Consider the following 13,342-nt stretch of genomic DNA (forward strand, 5'->3'; position numbering starts at 1 on the left):
CCGAGCCAAGTTTGGACCACCCATTGGGTTTCTTCCCAGCCTGGATTTCTGGGTGTGGTGGTCAGATGGATTGTCTCCCTGCCCCGGGGGTGGAGGCAGGGCGTGGGGCAGGGGTACATGGGGCGGTGGGCTTGCAGCAGCTGCTGCCACCTTGACTTATCCTCCAGCCTTTGGGAGCCACTCCCTGCACCGTGCCGGGTGGTGGAGGTGTGCTCGGTCAAGGGGGTGGACCCTGTGTTGTAACAGCCAGGAGCCAAGTGTGGAGGCGAAGAGGAGGCTGCCGTTCTGAGCCAGCAGTTGGGAAAGGCTGGAGGAGGAGGCGCGGTGTCTGGGCTGGCGCGGTGTCTGGGCTGAGAGATGATGGGTTTCTGGTGGGTGGAGATGAGTGAGGGGGCCGTGCACGCTGAAGGAACGGTACTGGCACACAGCACCCAGGCGACAAAGGCCACGGCGAGTGGTTTAAGCAGCAGATGAGAGCCTCGGACGGCGCAAGCATGCTGGGAGAACCTGTGAACCAGAGACAAAGTTAACAGCAGTCCTGAACCATTATGAATGCCCTGCTGAAGGCTTACCCTGTGGCTGCAGGAAGCTGTCGGGGTATAGCGACCCACCCTGTGTTTAAAGGCAACTGTAGCCCTTTCGCAATGAACCAGTAGCCTCTTTCTCATGGCATTTGGCTGGCTGAGAAGCGCTGTCCAAGGTATTTGGTCATTTGCCTTTTTGATCCTGTAATGGAAGAAGCTCAAGTTTTTGATCTGCGAGGTGAGGGTATGGTGAGAGCATAGGAAGCTCAAAGTTCAGTTCATATACGTAAATGGAAGTCACTCTTGGCCTGAGAACCTTAAAGGGATCTTCTACATCAGGAGTCCTTAACGGCTTATTTAGGCCTCTGCATTAAAGAATGCTTAAAGATGTCCAAAGGAATATTCTTTTAGAAGACTCATTTCAGTAACTGTTGAGACAGTTAAAAGGTACAACAAACCACGAAGAAAATCCATTATAATAACTACTATACCTTAGAGGTTGTAAGGATGAGATTAAATAATTGCGCAGTACCTCACGCAGCTCCACAGTCTCGATTCTTCATGGAATTATTAATAGACTGAGGACTTTTTGAGGACATGGACCTCTCTCACTCGTCTGGATCCCTTCAGATTACGTCCCATCTCTCATTCTTATCTGACGAAAGAACCAGTAGCCAGAACTTGGGCTCTCTGTTGCCAGCTCTAGATTGTAAGTTGGCTTGGGGGAGGGGGGGGATCAGTATGTGTCAATAATACTGTGACCATGGAAACAGCAAGAGAGTGCATCCCGTCCATAGAGAACAGAAACTAGCAGATGGACGCAGGTACACTGGGCCAAGGGGCTAACGACAGACTCTACTGGGGACTTCTTTTTATAAATTTATTTATTATGTATTTGGCTGCATGGGATCGTTGGCTGTGGTGAGCGTTAGGCTTCTCTCTAGGTGTGGTGCAGGGGCTTAGTTGCCCCCGAGGCACATGGGATCTTACTTCCCTGACCAGGGATCAAACTGGCGTCCCCTGCATTGGAAGGCAGAGTCTTAACCACTGGACCACCAGGGAAGTCCCTACTGGTGACCTGGTTCGGCGCCTGGCACAAGGTGAGTGCTCTTTGAAAAGTGGAATTTTAGGTCATTTCAAAGAGGGCCAGTGGGACCAAATCCAGGTGCTCTTAACGCTGTGACAGAAGATTGAGTCCTCCATTAGATACAGTGGTCACTCAGTGGTGCTGTGTTTTCCTGATGGAGATACAGAAGCCTCTCATAATCCATGATTGGCGATGTGGGGAAGTAAAAATAAATGTAGGTTTCTCCCAAGTTAAAAAAGGAGAGTTTTTAAGTTGCCACACATAGAATCCCTCGTCTGTACCAGGCACAGAGGCACTTGTTTATTTCTTTTTTTTGTTTTGTTTTGTTTTGTTTTTTTATCATTTTATTTTATTTTATTTTTTATTTTTTTACGCATCAGAAAAAATTTTATTTCACATGTTTTCCTTAAACGTTGCTAAAGAAATATTATAGAACTCAAATAGTATTACAACCACAATCCCCAATCTTCCTACTCCAATAATTATTTTTAGGCTTTATTTTATTTTATTTTATTTTTTTTTGAAAATTTATGCCTTTATTTCAGTTGTTGTGTTGGCAATATCAATCTTAAAATAATGATGAAAAGTTAACTCTTTCCAAATATGGGTATTTTGGGTTATGGTGAAATAGCAGTAGCTTTAAAACAGTATAGTAGCTAGATCCTACCTATCTTTTCCTGGAATGCCCACTTCAACACCAAGCTGTCAGATACATTTCTGATTCTTAACAGTTGCTCTGAAGAGGAGATGGTGTGTAATTGCCATGTTGCAGATGAAAGCAAACTCAGATAGGTGTTTAGGTTTTATTCTCTGGGCCAGTCATTTCACTAGTAAATGGCAAAGGCAGGATTTGGACTCAGAGACCCTGAATCTCACTGCTTCATGCGCCGGAAGCATTTTTTTTCCCTCTTTTACATTTTTAGTAGGTATCTTCCAGAACATAAATGAAACACTTCCTGCTGAAATTCATTTAATTATCATGACCAGGTTGCCAGCCCAGAGAAACTGAGTTGGGTAATTGGAGTGCTATGCTATTTGCCCCTGCCCTAAAATAGCCCAGACTACTATACTTAATCTTTTTGGATAACAAGCTTTATTGAGGTAACATGCAGTTTACTCGTTTAAAGTGTTCTGCTCAGTTCTGCTCAGTGGTCCATCCAGCACCACTAATCCCAGACCATTTTCATCCCCTAGAAAACCCACCCGTAAACTGTTCCCGCTATCCTCCCAACCCGAAGAACGCTAATCTACCTTCTGTCTGTAACCTTGCCTCTTCTGGATGTCTTACATAAATGGAATCGCACAGTATGTGGTCCTTGGTGCCTGGCGTTTTGCACGTGGTACGTTGTCCAGGATCATCCGTGCGGCCGCATGTTTCAGCGCCTCGTTCCTTTTTGCTGCTGAATAATACTGCATTGTGTGGATACACGTTTCTATCCATCCATTGGCTGGTGGATATTCAGGTTGTTTCCACTTTTTTTTAATGGGCTTCCTAGGTGGCTCAGTGATAGATCTGCCTGCCGATGTAGGAGATGCAAGTTCAACCCCTGGGTTGGGAAGATCCCCCTGGAAAAGGGAATGGCAGCCCACTCCAGTATTCTTGCCTGGAGAATCCCATGGACAGAGGCGCCTGGCAGGCTGCAGTCCACGGGGTCACAGAGAGTGTCAGACGTGAGTGAGTGACTTTCACAACTTTAACTGGGTCCTCAACGACCAGGACTTATTGGGTCGCCACCAGTAAGTACGGTAGGTGCTTGGGCTTTGTGACTGCTGATCAAGCAGCTTTGAGACTCTTGGTGCTTAACACCAAGATTTTATTTAAAAGAGAGAGGAAGGAGAGAGAGAGAAGGAAGCCTGGCTTCCTACAAGCGGTGTCCCCTGACGCTCGCTTCACGCCTTGGCCTCTTTGCTCGTCTTCTCCTTCTTGCAGTGACCTCCCCCAGCCCTGTTTGTCTGCCTGACAGCTCCTACTCTTGTATTTAACTCTTTATTTAGGAGTTTTTCAAACAGGGGCCGTCAGTGAATAGTGTCCTAAACCTCAGTCATCAGTCACCAACTTGTGGTCAGTCTTGCCTCATCCACACACCTGCCTTCCCCTCCCGTCTCTCTTCAAACTGGATCCTTCAGGAGGAAATAACCAGGTAGCATACATTATTTGTCCCTTTGGGGTTTTTTTCTGGTCAAAAAAAAATTTTTTTTTAACTATGGTGAAATTCATATGACAAAAAATGAACCTTTTTTTTTCCCCCTTATTTCAAATGAGTTGGTTTAATTTCAGGTGGTACAGAGATCAGGATAGAACACAGACTTAAGAACACACTTTGGCAGGATTCTGGACTGGGTTTACATGCATCTCATAGCTGAGGTAGAAATGGCTGAGAAGAGCTAAAGATGAACCAGTGTGTGACTTTTTTTTTAAGTTTATTCTTAAATGTAGAATAGGTTCCATGACAGCACTTCCTTCTAGCTATAGGTGGCAACAGATACTGTGGAAGCGAATCCAGGCGTTTACACAGGAATGGAACTAAGGGTCATCGTCGCCTCAGGCACAAGGACCAGCTTCCCTTTTGGCCAGATTTCTCAACTCCACCGGGGGCCGTGGCCATTCCCCGAGGCCTTCGCTTTCAGCTCCTTCCCCTCTTCCTCCTGCTGGTGCCTAAACGCCTTATCTTCCTCCTCCATCTCCTCCTTGCTTCTTCAACTGCTTCTCGGGCTTCCTGCCGCCTTCGTGGCCCCACGTGGCTCCCGCCACTGAAAGGAACCAGGTTACAGAGAACAGCTCATTGGCGTTTGGCGGGTGCTGGGGCCGTCGCCGCCTCTGCCCAGCATGACGGCAGTGTCCTCGCCCCAGAAGGAAACGCGGCACCTGATGCGCGGGTGTTACCCCACGCCCCTCTCCACGTGCTGCGACCACCGCCCTGGGCTGTGTCCCTGAGAGTTCCCCGTTCTGGATGTTCTCTACAAGTGCAGTCATCCAAAACGGGACCTTTCTGGCTGGCAGCTCCTTTCCTCAGCGCGTTTTCAGCGTTCATCCGTGCTGTGGCGTGGATCGGCACTCCACTCCTTCCCGCGCTGAAGCAGATCCTGTCGTAGAGGCAGGCGCGCGTCGCCGCCCGATGGCCGTTGGGACCGTTTCCACCGTCCGAGTGCTATGTGTTACATAGACACGCTGCAGCCATGGGCGCAGGTCCACACGCACTGGTTTCAGTCCTTGCTTTCAGTTCTCTCGGGGTGTACGCCTACGAGAGACCTTGCCGGCTCACGTGGCAATTCTATGTGTGACCTTCTGGGGATGTGAGCAGCCTGTCCCCTGTGGAGCCTGCCCTGACTCCCCCACGCACACTCAGGGGATACCAGCTTTGCCAGCCCCTCCGTTAGAGCAGCCCCCTCACCGAATGGCGTCTTTGCTTTATGCGTGGTGTTTGCCACGCTGCATGGCTTCCTCTGGTAACCAAGCCCTGGGTCAGTGAAGTAATCCCATGATCCTGGCTCAGGAGATGGACCAGTAATTCCAGGCAGGGCAATCTGCGTGGGTCCGGAGGCTCTTGCTGGCTGAGTGGGGAAAGAGGAACTCTTCTGTTTGTTATCAACAGGGGCCCTGTGTGCCCAGGGCTGCCAGGAACACAGCCCAAGCTCAAGAGGGAGGGAGGCAAGGCCCAGACAAGGACAAAACAGGTTCCTGTCAAACCAGTTTGACTCCTGGATGCAGCCATGCTTGAAGCCAGTTTCAGTTCTAGAAGCTCCCGGTTCAGGAGCCAGTGCCTGCGTGCTCACACGCTTCAGTCGTGTCCAACTCTCTGCGACCCCAGGGACTGTAGCCCACCAGGCTCCTCTGTCCCTGGGATTATCCAGGCAAGAATACTGGAGTGGGTAGCCATGCCCTCCTCCAGGGGATCTTCCCAACCTATGGATCGAACCCGCGTCTCTTACGTCTCCTGCTTGGCAGGCAGGTTCTTTACCAGTAGTGCCACTGGGGAAGCTCTCGTGAACCAGTGAATTCCCTTTCCTGCTGAAGCTAGTTTGAGTTGGGTTTTGTTGCCCGCAGCCAGGAGATGCCCATGACGGTGGACTTGTACGAGACTGTCCGCCAGTCCCCTGCCCTCCGGGACCACAGTGCCCTGCGCTTCAGCCGTGCTGTCTGCACGGGAGTGGCCGCATCATCAGAATCGAGCGAGGGACCAGGAGGGTCAGTTCCAGTTCTTGGGTTGTGGAAGCAGGTGAGTGTGACGTCTGTGAGAGCTGTCAGCAGGGAGAGAGTCCACACAGGCAAAGAGGTGAGGCGGGGCACAGCCCAGCACCCCAGGCCCCGGCCCAGCTCTGCACCGGCCATGCGGTCCTCGCCGGGGTTCACTGTGTAAGACATACCTATGCTCCTCTCAACGAGGCACCCACCCTTTGGGGGCCCAATCTAAGGAGGAACTGTGTGGAGGTTCCAACACCCAACTGTGCTTTTGAGCTATAAACATGGCCATTTCATATGGCACAGTGTCGTGTGAATGGTATTCTGCTGATGAGGTCAGAGAGGTCGGGGTCTTGCCCAAGGGACTGCGTGTGTGCTCAGCCATGTCTGATTCTCTGCGACCCCGTGGACTGTAGCCCGCCAGGCTCCTCTGTCCATGGGATTATCCAGGCAAGAACACTGGAGTGGGTTGCCATTCCCTTCTCCACGGCATCTTCCCGGCCCAGGGATCGAACTCTTGTCCCCTGCATCGCAGGCAGATTTTTTTTCTCTTTTTACTGTCTGAGCCACCAGGGAAGCCCAGGAGGGTGTCGTGAGTCACCTCGTCAGGTACCCAGATCAGCAGCCAAGAGGCAGTAGATACTCAGCGAAAGTCCAGCAGCCCTGCTGGCATCCTGGACGCTCTTCGCCTCGCTTGACAAAGCGCTCGCTGTTGCCTCCACGCCTTCACACGCGCTGTTCCCACAGCCTTGTCCTCCATGCGTCTGCTTTGGCATTTCTCTTCTTCAGAGAGCCCCGCTTCTCAGAAGTCTTCCTTGACCAGCCCTTCTCCCCACAGCCCCTAGACAGACCAGGAAGCTGTCTTCAGTCCCTTCTCCGTGTCTGGGGCCCAGCGGCTGAGCAGGTCTCCGGGATCACACCATGAGCGGTGGTCGAGCAGTTACATGACTGTCAGCCCCGCTGGGGCTGTGAGCAGACCTGGGAGGGGCCGGTTCCTCTGCTCCGAGACCTCGGACTCTCGCTGTGCTCAGGTGTGAAACAGCGGTTGAGGTAGACATCTCCCGGACAAGGGACAAGTACCCAGAGGAGCCTGCGTCTGCAGGGAGCCCGGCCTGACACTTCAGAGCCAGCTGCCTGGACCCACCCATCGGAGAACTGCAAACTGCTTAGCTGGCGGCCCCTGCAAAAGAACTCAGAAACACCACACCCTCCTACGCGTTCAAAAATTGACATCGACAATGTCGAAGCTAAAGTGGGTACACAGGGTGTACTTTTCGGGGTATGTTAAATATGGACACTGTCAGCTTGAACTGTTTGATCACTCCAGGTTACACATCCCTTGAAGCTGAAGAGCATAGTGGCCCCACCGGAACTCGTGTAGACAGCACACAAACGAGCTCCTCTGTATTGAGGTTTCGCCTCAGTTTCTCTGAAACTTGTCTTCAGTTCCGCTCCTCTCAAAAGCTTTTAGCCCAGTGTAATTTATTCTTGTGGGCTTCCCTGGTGGCTCAGTGGTAAAGAATCCACCTGCCAACGCAGGAGACGCAGGTTTGATCCCTGGGTCAGGAAGATCCCCTGGAGAAGGAAATGGCAACCCACTCCAGTACTCTTGCCTGGAGAATCCCATGGACAGAGGAGCCTAGTGGGCTACGGTCCATGGGGCCGAAGAGTCAGACACCACTTAGCAACTAAACAACCACAATACACTTTAAAAATATATATATTTATTTGACTTTGCTGGGTCTTAGCTGTGGCATGTGGGATCTGGTTCCCTGACCAGGGATTGAACTCAGGCCCCTTGCATTGGGAGTGCAGAGTCTTAACCACTGGACCCCCAGGGAAGTCCTCAACAGTATATTCTCATGCCTGAAAGTCGCTTACTGATCACACCATCTTCTCTGTGACAACTATGGATGTAAACCAGTTTTAAATTTTTAAAAATTTTCTGTGCTCCTAAGTCACTAAGTGCAAACTGTTATTCTGCAAAGGTATGATCACAAATACTAGTACGTGATTGGTCAAAACTATAAATATTATAAGTTTTGATAGATACTGATTACACAAAGTATTATTTCACATGACATTTTTAATGGTTTAACTGGATTTCCCCCGTCTTGTGTACTAGTAGAGAAGTATTACTTATCTCTACAGCTTCATCTCTTCTTCATTCTTATTTTTACGGCTATAAGCACTCAGAAATCTTGTCACATAAATAAGGAACAGAAAAGAAAGGAAGGAGTCCTGGAGTAACGTTAACCATGTTACCTCCGTTTGCGTTTTACACCAGAAATCACTAGTAATCCATCAGAAAGAGTTATTTTTTGTTGCCGCCTGGTGCTTGGTATTATTATTTGTGCATGATTCCATTTTTTGTAATAAAAGTTAAAGACATTATGATTACTCTGTTAGTTGACAAAAGGAGTGGGCCCTCCTGCCATTTGTTGCAAGCAAGAAATGGAAGCCACTGGACTGGCCAAAGGATTTATCTCCCAGTACTGGCAGCCCTTACAGCCCTGCTCCCTCTCCAGACCCAGCACAGGACTTCCCCTGGCCTTGCCAGCTGGGGGCATTTGCCTTTGTTTCCCAAAGCAAGAAGCCGTTTCCTCAAGGAGTCATTTGAAACCCCTGGTGAATGGCTGGGGAGCAGCCCTTGGCCAAAGGACCTGGAGAAATGGTTCAGGCCAGGAAGAATGAAAAAGACTCCATCTCAGGCTGTAAGTGCATTCTCTGGCCCGCTCTGCCTCTCCCACACACCCTGCCCAGAATCTGCTACCTTTCAGTAGAGAAGACCTGAGTGGGACCTGCCCCGGGGCCATGTGGTTAAGGAGGGTGAGGCTGGAACTCTTTACATGCATCTTTTCTAAATACTTCAGCCTGAGAAGGCTTAGTGAATACATCTAATTTAACATAAAAATGAACAACTAAATGTGATCCAGGATTTGGAATGGGGATGGGGTACGGGAATGCTATAAAAGGCCTCGTTGGGACAACTGGCAATATTTGAATAATATTTTGCAGAGTACATAATAGTCTTGCATCACCATTACATCGCTGGATCTTGAAAGCTCTACTGCGGTTGTGTAATAGGATGTCCTTGTTCTTGGGAAGCACAAACTGAAGGATTTAGGGTTCAAGGGGCAGCACGTCTGCAATTTACTCTCCCCGTGCTTGGAGGTGGGGGCGGGGTGACTTGAATGTACGTAGAGGGGGGTCCGAATGCTAACACTTGATGAATCTTAGTTAAGAAAGTCCTAGAGCTCTCTGTTACTAGTCTCAGAATTTTTCTGTAACTTCGAAAACGATTCAGAAAGACTCTGGCGCTGCAAGCCCGGTCTCTGTCGCCGCCTGGCGGCTACTGAGGGGAGCGCACCCTCCCTGGCGGAGACATTTAAACTCCTGGCCTCCCGCAGCGGCTCCCGGCGGATCAGAGATTCCCGCCCAGGGCATCCCTGGCTGGGCAGGTTTGATTTTCCATTCCTAGGTCCATCCGCCATCTGTGAACCACTGCAAGCGCCTTTTTTGTGCAACCAAGGTGAGGTCGCGGTAATGTTGGTTGGAGAGGAGTCAGTTTCAGAGCGTCTTCCAACCCGGATGCTTACTGCAACCAGGGAAAGCGAGGCCGGGAGAGGGCACGTCGTCGTCGAGCATAGCTGAAAACGAAGCCTTCCTGACTTATCTATTCTCAGCAAACTGCCGGCCCGTCTCTTCATCGAGTTTGACTCAGATGCAGCCCCTAAAGTCTGGGCTCCCACGAGTCGGCTCTCGGACTTCACTCCTTCCCAGCAGGCGCCTCCCCCAGCCGGCCTCGGACCGGGGTCTCGGTCCACACGGCTCCTCTGCCCCGACTGCGCCCCACCCCGCCCCCCGAGGCTGCCTCTTCCTCCCGTGCTTTCTGCCAGGACGTCACCTGCCCAGAGCCTCCGGCGACCACCCCTCTCGCTGAGCCTTCCCTCACCGGTATCCCAGCTTGTGCAACCGTGTAGTCACTTACTTGTCTAAACGATGCTCTGCACCCCCTCTGCCCCCGCCCCCCAGTGGAATGGGGGCCCCCTGCAGACGAGACCCTCTCTGGTTTCCCTCGTTCAAAGCGGGGGCGCTGGCAAGGACAGCGAGGTTTGCCCCGTCTCCCCGATTCCCCAGCTTTGCAGCCACGTGACCCTCAGCGAGGGAATGTTTCCTCCCACCCCATCCACCCACCCGCCAGCGGCGTCTGTGATTTCGGAGGGGCTCAAAGCCCCAGGGGGAAGGGGGAGCTGGTGGCCGAGTGACCTCTGGGGACGGCGCGGCGGGGCGCGCGGGGCTCGCCTCCCTCCTGCAAACGAGGAGGGAGCGGCATGGGCAAGGGGAGGCGCCACTGCGCGACCCGGGGGACTCCCAGCCCCGGGCCCGCGGAGGGTCCCACCCCCGGGACAATGCGGGGCGGGGCCGGAGCGGACGTGCAGACAATGGCCCTCGCCCACCCGGCGCCGCTTCCGGCCTTTCCCAGCCCCGGCGGGAGGGAGGGGGCACCGGGGAGGCCGGCGCGGCTCCGGGCCACACGTCCCGGGCGCGGGAGGGACTAGGCAGCACCCGCGCGCGGAGCCTCCCGCGGCCCCCACGACTGCGGAGCCCTAGGAGATGAGTACCCCCCGGCCCCGTCCTGCAAGTGGCCGACAAGGGGAGTGGTGGCTTTAAAAAAAAAAAAAAAAGGTTTTGCTTTGTTTTTTTCCTATCAAGATGTGATTTAGCTAGAGGGAAATGGACAGATGTCAAACGTGAATGTTTACAGGGTTATACCCTGGAGAAGGAAATGGCCACCTAGCCCAGTATTCTTGCCTGGGAAATCCCATGGACAGAGGAGCCTGAGGGTACTACAGTCCTTGGGGCCCCAAAGAGTCTGAGCGACTAAAGAACGACAACTATCCTTATTCATGAGGGCTCCACCTTCACGACTACTCACCCTGCAAAAGATTCCCCCTCCTAATGCAATCACATTGTGGATTAGGATTTAACAGATGAATTTGAGTGGGGGGGACCGCGTTCGACCTACAGCAGAGCCTCCGGAAGAGTCATTGAAAAACAAATGAGGAAAGAGGGGAATGAACACAGGTGCTGTCTAGAAGCCCAGGATGTGGGAGGCAGGCAGCAAGCCCATGCATGGCAGGCAGGCAGGCCGTGCTGCGGGGCCACCTCCTGAACCTGGGCAGCTCCTGGAGGCCGGGTCCTGCCTCCCAAGCCCCTTGTGCTCTGAGTTTTGGAAGATGGGGAGGTGGGGCTAGGAGGGGCCTGCCTCCCAGCGTTCAGCAGGTCTTCGTTGCACATGTGCTGTATGTGGGCCACTCTGGCACGGAGCACCACCCGCTGCCCTGGTGGAGGTGCCAGTCTGTCAGGAGAGGTGGTTGACAGCCCCGATGAGCCGGGAGCGCTCCTGTGAAGGGGGCCATGGGAGCAGACATTCGAGCGATGAGAAGGCAGCAGCCCCGGGGAAAGGGCGTAAGAGGCAGAGGGAACAGCAAGGGCCAAGGCCGGGGGGTTAGAGCATGCCAGGTGGACTGAAGAGAGAGCGTGGGGACAGCGGGAGGGGCCAGGACCGGCCAGGGCACCAGGGGAGAAGGCACCTTGGTTGGCTTCTGTGGCAGAGACAGAGTACCGCCGCATGACAACAGAAATTTCTTTTCCTGCAGTTCTGGAGGCCAGAGGGTTTCCCTGATGGCTCACACAGTAAACCATCTGCCTGCAATGTGGGAGACCTGGACTGGACCCCTGGGTCAGGAGGATCCCGTGGAGAAGGGAATGGCTTACCCACTCCAGTATCCTTGCCTGGGAAAGCCCATGGGCAGAGGAGCCTGGCGGGCTACAGCCCATGGGATCACAAAGAGCCCCACCGGGCTCACTGGAGGCCAGAAGTCAAGGTCAAGGCGTCAGCGGGTTTGCTTTCCCCTGACGTCTCTCTCCTTGGCCTGCAGATGGCCCCCTTATCGCTCTGGCCACACATGGTCTGTGCGGAGACTTGTCTGTGTCCTAATCTCTTCTTATAAGGACACTGGTCCCGTTGGCCTGGGGCCCACCCATATGACCTCGACTTAATCACCCCCTTGAAAGGCCCTGTCTCCAAATCCAGTCACATTCCGAGGTGCTGGGGTTGGGACTTGAGGATGTGAATCTGGGGACACAATTCAGCCCCTGACAGATGGCTTTTGCTCTTGGGGAGGTGGGGGCCTGGCTGAGTGTTGAGCGAGAAGAGACAAGATCTGATTTGCATATTAATAAGGATCCCTCTGGCGCCGAGGCAGGAGGGGAATAGACTGGGTGGGGGGGGAGGAGAGTTGGGGGGGGACGGCTGAGACCAGTGAGGCGGCTACTGCCCAGTCCAGGCTGGAAGCTGGTGGCTGGACCTGGGTGGCATGGTGGGCGGGGAGCAGCAGCCAGACTCTTTGTTCCAGGGTGCGGGACCAGGAGGTTTTCCCAAAGGACGGAGCTGGGGGGGTGCAGGAGAGGAGGGGTGGGGGTGGGGCCCTGGCTTCCTTATCCAGCAGGTGCCTACTGTGTGCAGCCCTGCCCCCCCAGGAGAGGCAGGCGAGGCCCCAGGCCTGCTGACTCCAGCTGACTTCTCCTCTGGCACTTCCTTCCCAACTCCTGGCTGTGGATCCTGACCCCCCCCCCGCAATTGGACAAACATCTTGCGGCCGTTTCCTCCTCGCCTGCCCGGAGCCCGGCCTGGCCTGAACAAACACTCGGGACCTGCGCTTCCGGCCTCAGCTCTGGGAAAAGCCGGGCCAGGGGCCGCCGAGGTCAGCCCTGAAGGGAAGTGGGAAGGGGGCCCCCGCATGGGGTCCGGCCTGGCCGGCCTTGGCGCTTCATTGACCCCCATCCGTAGAATGGGCCTAATCACGCCCACCTCAGAGGCCCCTAGGGAGACAAGACGTGCCCTCTGGGCCTGGCACAGGACGGGGGACACTGCCCACGGGGCCGTGAGAGGCCTGGGATGGAGGGAGGCTCCAGGGGACTCCCCCAAGGAACCACAGTGCCAGGAGGGGCCAGACTTAACTCTCCTCCTGTGGCCTCCCACTTCTTGTTCCTATTTCCGAAAAGTGTCCCACCAGGCTGCTGTTCCAGTCCTGGTCCCGACAGACCCTCCCCGGTGTGTCGCTATCAGAGATTAGGAGCCAGGCCCGGGGTGCGGCAGGAGTGGACAGACAACTCTTGACGACGCAAATAGGCGAAGATGGCTGAATGTGAGGAGCGAGCTCCCCGTCGCTGGACGTGTGAGCAGAGCCAGCCGGATGCGCAGGAGGCAACCCCTGCCAACACTTACTCTTCCTTACCTGCTCCCAGTGCCCTGGACTGGAGGCAAGCTAGTGCGTTCTGGGGGTCACAAAGATCCAGGTTCCAATCTGGATCCGCTGTGTGCCCAGCCCCTCAGTTTTATAGGTGTGAAAGGGTCTGAGTGAACTGGCCAGGGGAGGCAACCGGCCCCCACGGTGCTCACCCCACTGAGGGGCTGGTGGAGGCGCAGGTCCAAGGGGCACAGGGTCTCTGTTTGCAGGGGACGGGGGTGGTGCCTCCTTCACT

Source organism: Bos javanicus, chromosome 22, assembly GCF_032452875.1.
Source record: "Bos javanicus breed banteng chromosome 22, ARS-OSU_banteng_1.0, whole genome shotgun sequence".
In the NCBI taxonomy this organism is placed as follows: Eukaryota; Metazoa; Chordata; class Mammalia; order Artiodactyla; family Bovidae; genus Bos; species Bos javanicus.